Raw genomic sequence first — 6,408 nt, forward strand, 5'->3', positions numbered from 1 at the left:
ATTTGATCTCTAAAATATGTTTATGCCTAAGTCAAAAGCGTCGGAAAATATACACCTACAGGCACCCATGGGGAAAATTTTCCCTCTCGATTACAGATATACTTATGCATTTGTTGCACAATTGATTTATTTCTGTCTTTCCAAGTTGTTGTTTCCCCCCTTCCTATTGTGACCCACCCCTTTCATTCATTGATTCAATAGCTACAATGTTCCAGGCTCTGTAAAAGAGGCTAAGGGTATGTGGATGAACAAGGCAGGCGCGGTTCATAGGAATCCTATGGAGAAAACTGGATTGAAACAAGTCATTCTCTATGTGACACTGGGACCTCAGAGCATGCATTTTTGTACTAACCTCACTCAGGCTCTCTCAGACTCTCACACCCTTATCTTCCTTTGCTCTACTTCTCTCATCCAATGTGCTATTCTTTTATCTTGCAATGTTTTATTTATATTTGAAAACTACCTAAATTCTTTTGGGAAAGAGGCAGAATATGAATGAACTAACAGTTCTTATTTTGCAGTGTGAGTTCAGCTATTTTAGCCAATGCATTTTGTTATCTTAGTAAGATGCCCCATTAAAGAACCCTCTCAAAGCACGTTACAGGTGGAATATATATACGCTAGGTGAAATGTGCAGGACCCTTCAGTCTAGATTCTAGTCCCCAGTGTGGGCAGAATCAGATAAACAGCCTTCTTATGGAGATGTCTCTCAAATTTAAATAATGAGAACTTCTCTATTAAAAGAAAAGAATTGGGATGCCTGGGTGGCTCAGTTGGTTAAGCATCTGCCTTCGGCCCAGGTCATGATCCCAGGGTCCTGGGATCGAGCCCTGCATTGGGCTCCCTGCTCCGCGGGAAGCCTGCTTCTCCCTCTCCCACTCCCACTATTTGTGTTCCCTCTCTCGCTGTGTCTCTCTCTGTCAAATAAATAAAATAAAATAAAATAAAATCTTAAAAAATAAATAAATAAAAAAGAAAAGAATTATCATAAACCTCCTTTATTGACTTATTTGTATTATGTTACTTAAATACGTAAAGTCATAAAATAAGATACAAGCTCCTTATGTATATAGCTATTATACAACTATAAAGCCAAAACAAATTTGCTTATTAAATACAAGCAAGGGTGTGAAACTAGAATAAGCAAATCAACAATTTCAATGTGATGAAGAATGCTGTGTGCTGGAATTAAATTTCAAGAACAGCCTCATAACTGATTTTATATATTTTTTGGTTTCCTTTTTGTGACTTCTATAGTACTGATGTGACTTCAATAATATTTCTACTTATACATATTCACCTAAGTATACTTTTCAAGACAATATTAACATTTTCAAGATGTTGTTCTTTTAGCTCAATAAAATCTTATACATAAGCAAAACTGTCAGTGAGAAATCCAGGAATTGAAATCCAAATTTAAAAGTAGGTCTGTAAAACTGTCTTGTTCTCTTGAAGATAAAGTTAACATCACAATGTAACTGGAATATACATTAAATGAATAACAAATTCAATTACTGCTTGAATAAGGAACAGAAAAATGCTTCACTGTATATTTGCTATTATGCTTGCTGCTAATGAATTTTTGCAAGTTGGTACATAGAATGATGGGATCTGCTTACAAGAGGAACACATCCTGATTGCAGTAGAGCAGATTCTTTTGAATGTAAAACTTTGACCATGGGATTAGTGAATCAACTCTCTCAGCACTTTCCTCTTTTCAAACTCCTGCAAAATTTTTGTCTGCATCGCATCCTCATTGGAAGTACAAGAATTGCATGGATATACTCAGAGTTCGATGTGATTCTGATCATCCTAATTCTTTTTTAAGATTACCATTGAAATTAAAATGTAATATTAAAAAAGAATGACCCCAGACCCTAAGAAAACATATGCAGCCCATAGCTTAAGAAATGTTGCCTTGCAGAATGCTTTTATATCAGGTTGACCCCTATGAAATAGAATAACTGCCTCACAGAGTTGAGACAAAGAGGCCATCCCCAAGCCCCAAGGCCAGCCTTTTTTCTTTTCTTTTCCTCTTCACCATGTGTCACTGTTTGCCCCCATCTGTGGAGGGACTGATCCATGGTCCATCAGCTCCCGCCCTCGATGCCAAGGGGTCATTGTCTACCTTCACCAGATGGTCTGACAAAAAGAGGGCCGAGGAGCTCTCCAACTGTGATTTTCACACTTTAATGTGCACATATATCCCTGTAGATCTTGCTCAAATGCAGATTCTGACTTAGTAGTCTGAAGTGGGGCCTGAAATTGCATTTCTTTCTTTCTTTCTTTCTTTCTTTCTTTCTTTCTTTCTTTCTTTCTTTCTTTCTTTCTTTCTTTCTTTCTCTTTCTTTCTTTCTTTCTTTCTTTCTTTCTTTCTTTCTTCTTTTCTTTCTTTCTTTCTTTCTTTCTTTCTTTCTCTCTTTCTTTCTCTCTTTCTCTCTCTCTTTCTCTCTTTCTTTCTCTCTTTCTTTCTCTCTTTCTTTCTCTCTTTCCTTTCTTTCTTTCTCTTTCTTTCTTTCTCTTTCTTTCTCTCTTTCTAGATTTATTTATTTATTTGAGAGAGAAAGAGAATGAGAATGAGCAGGAGGGATAGAGGGAGAGAGAATCCCAAGCCAACTTCACGCTGAGCACAGAGCCCAACACTGGTCTTGATTTCATGACCCTGAGATCACAACCGCAGCTGAAACCAAGAGTCACATGCTTAGCCGACTCCTCCACTCAGGCACTTCTGAAACTGCATTTCTAACAAGCTTCCAGGATCCATGCAATGCTTCTGGCTTCTGGCCCACACAGGAGAGGACTGAGTCTAAGGCCTATTGGCTGTCTAGGATGCACCTTAGAGGAGGCAAACTTTGCGTCTTTTGCACTAACTTAGGGAAATTTGCCTTAATCCTGTGTTTTGCTTGGGACTATGGAATTTGGGCTTCTACAAAATGGAGCAAAGACTTATTAAATAGATTAAAACAGATTACAAGAGCCTTATGTCAATCTGGGAGAAAACAAAGTTTTGTTAGACCCAAAGGATCTTTACGTTATAGGAATTTTTCATACCACTAGTCGGTATGAAGTTTCTATAAGAGTAATAGCCAAAGAATCAATAAATCAAACTCTAGAAACCCTGAATTACTTATAATTCTTAGTGGTAAATCAATAAATCGAATAATTTAGAAGTGAATTGAGTGATTTTATTTTCCTTTTGGGTTGGATTTCATTGACTGCTGGATCGCTTTAATGTGCCATTATATAAGCCTGTTCCCAGATTGATACCTATGGTTAGGAAGTATTTTGATTTTTAATTAAATGCTATATATTATTGGAAGAAACTCAGGACAAAACTATCTCCCTTCTGTGAAACCTCTGAAAATCATCCCGTATCAGTTATAAATGCAGATGGCTGTGAGTGATGGAGAATCCAGTTCACTGTGGTTTTAGCAGATGGTGGGTTACTTTCCTCACACAACAAGACTCCTGGAAGTAGGTGGCCTAGTAGGTTCAGTAATTTAGTGACGTCAGGGTCACTATCTTGGCAATTCTGGTCTTAAATTCATCATCACAAGATGGCTGCCTCCGTTTTAGGTGTCAGATCTGCATTTAAGGGGCGAAGAAGGGTGATAAGGATGGCATCCTCCTTATCCATCGATTCAACCGAGATAGTCAAACATTTTTCAGATGCCCCCAACGGACTCCTGCTGACATGTCATTGGCCAAAATCATATCATGTGACCACTCCCTTCCCCAACTCCCAGCGATGGAAGCAAAGGAGTTTGGGAATAGATGATGAATCACCCAACTAATTATTATTTTTTTAAACTCCAAACTTTCCTTTTACTGAAAAGCAGAATGTTGTTCATCTTTTTTTTTTTTTAATGCTACCTCTCTGTTGGCAGCAATTGCGGTGGTTTAAAAAATATGAGAGATACATGAAATTTCTGAAAGGAACCTCAGGGTCCAAGGATTTCTGTTTAATATGAAAAGTAGAACATAAAAGAACCCCACTACCTGAGTGAGGCTCATTCTAAGAACATGTGAACTGGTCCTAAGGTAAAAAGATCTAGGGTCGTCAACAAAGTCATGGAGGCATTCTTGTGGTTCCATCCCCCCTACCCCCGTCACCCACCCCGCCCGGGCCCAAGAGGACTGCAGAATTTAGCAAGAAAGATTCTCTTGCCCTCACTTAGAGCATGTTTGGGGCTTTTAAAAGGAGAGCTTCCAGAAACATGATAATGCGACAGAGCTCCTGGCTCCTGGCTCCTTTGTCCTTCCCCCGACTTAGCACAGCAGGCTACTGTTCCCAGTGGGTGGGCATCCCACTGGAGACCTCAGTGTAGCAGCGTTCCCCCTTCCTGCAGGCCCCGGGGAGACCATCTTCGTTAAACAGCCGAGGAAGAACACTGCAAAGACTCCAGCACTTGCTCAGCCTTCGATTTCTCGACCTCCTCTTTATTTTGACACTTTGATATGATCCAGTAGTTATTAGCATTAAGCTTCACATATTTGATAGACTTGTTCTGAATTGGTCATGGATTCTTGACTTTGTCCTTAATTTCAAAATCTGCTTATAAGCATTAAGGTTTTTAGTGATTATTTCTAAGGAAGAGTTCACTTGGTCCTGCGCCATTTATCTATGTGGGGAGTCTTTTGTTTTCCAGTTTTGCTAGGAGTTCTGCATTTCTTACCTTTTTGCAGAACTAAAATGGCTGCTTTTTTGATGTTAGGCTTACCTGTAAATGGATTTCTTCATTTATTTGTATTTCAGGTGCTGCCATACAGGATACTGGTATTCTAAATCGTAATTCCCGGCCTGGCCTCCACCACCCCCAGAGGTCAGCCTCAAAGAGGATAAGACATATTTAACCTTATTTTGAGTCTTCTCTCCTCAGTGTCCAAGATCTATGTTACTGAAGCACCAGACTATAATCACACAAAATTGTAATTTCAATAGAAGGAGAAAGTCTATTCATACATACTTAAATATACCATAACATCTTTTTGAGACCTATTTTAATGAGTTACTCTTCCAGAAGTTTCTGTGTTTTAAAGAAGATAGGGGAAAGAATTTAGAAATAGGATTCGGAATGCAAAGGGTCCAGTTCTTGGGGCCCCTGGATAAAAGAGAGAGTTTTAAGCAAAGGGTCTTATCTGGGCTCCTTAAACCAGAAGGCGTAGATGGGGTGGAGTCTGCATACATTATCGGTCTTTATAAGGCTTGGTCCCACCCCCAAGTATGATCAAAGAGATGTTGCTGTGAGGGAACCTATTCCAGAATAGCTTGGAATACCTCAAGTGTCTGGGGAAGAAGTGGTGGCTGAATTGCAAGGGAATTGCACAGAACAAGTAAGTGAGAAACTAAAGAGAAACTGAATCTGCCCCTCAGTTTTCCTTGAAGGCAGGCCCAATAGTGTCTTTTACTAAATATTTTCAGAGGGTAAAGACTATAATTTCTGTGGAAAGAAAGAAAAACTATTTCAGCCCAACTTTCTGACATAATAAATTAAGACCAGACTGGGGGGAACTCAACCTTTCTGCTTTACTAGGACAATATGAAATGTCCCCATTTGATAAATGCTTATGGTGGTGATCCTGGTGAAAATATGAGTGCTTCTTTCTGAACAAAAAGCATTTCATTAGCAAATCGTTTGCAAAGAATATGAACCAGATATTAAAAGGTTGAAAAAACTTAGAAAGGGTAGTGTCTACAAAGCTGTAGTCATTAAGACGTATGGTACTGGCACAAAATCAGACACATAGATCAACGGAACAGAATAGAATATCCAGGAATAGACCCACAATTATATGGTCAACTAATCTTCAACAAAGCAGGAAAGAGTGTCCAATGGAAAAAAGACAGTCTCTTCAACAACTGTTGTTGGGAAAACTGGACAGCCACAGGCAGAAGAATGAAACTGGACCACCTTCTTATACCATACACAAAAATAAATTCAAAATGGATGAAAGACCTAAATGTGACACAGGAAACCATCAAAATCTTAGAAGAAAACACAGGCAGGAAACTCTTTGAACTTGGCTGCAGGAATTTCTTATTAGACACGTCTTTGGAGGCAAGGGAAACAAAAGCAAAAATGAACTATTGGGATTTCATCAAGATAAAAAGCTTCTGCAAAGCAACTGAAACAATCAACAAAACTAAAATGCAGTCTCTGGAATGGGAGAAGATACTTGCAAATGACATATCTGGTAAAGGGGTAGTCTCCAAAATCCATAAAGAACTTATCAAACTTAACACCCCAAAGAAGACATGAATAGACAATTTTCCAAAGAAGACATACAGATGGCTAAAAGACACATGAAAAAGTGCTCAACATCACTCATCATCAGGAAAATACAAGTCAAAACCACAATGAGATATCACCTCACACCTGTCAGAATGGCTAAAATTAACAACATAAG

The sequence above is a fragment of the Eumetopias jubatus genome, unplaced genomic scaffold (genome assembly GCF_037043125.1).
Source record: "Eumetopias jubatus isolate StellerSeaLion01/CBP00866 unplaced genomic scaffold, mEumJub1_p1.0 scaffold_3, whole genome shotgun sequence".
Taxonomy (NCBI): Eukaryota; Metazoa; Chordata; class Mammalia; order Carnivora; family Otariidae; genus Eumetopias; species Eumetopias jubatus.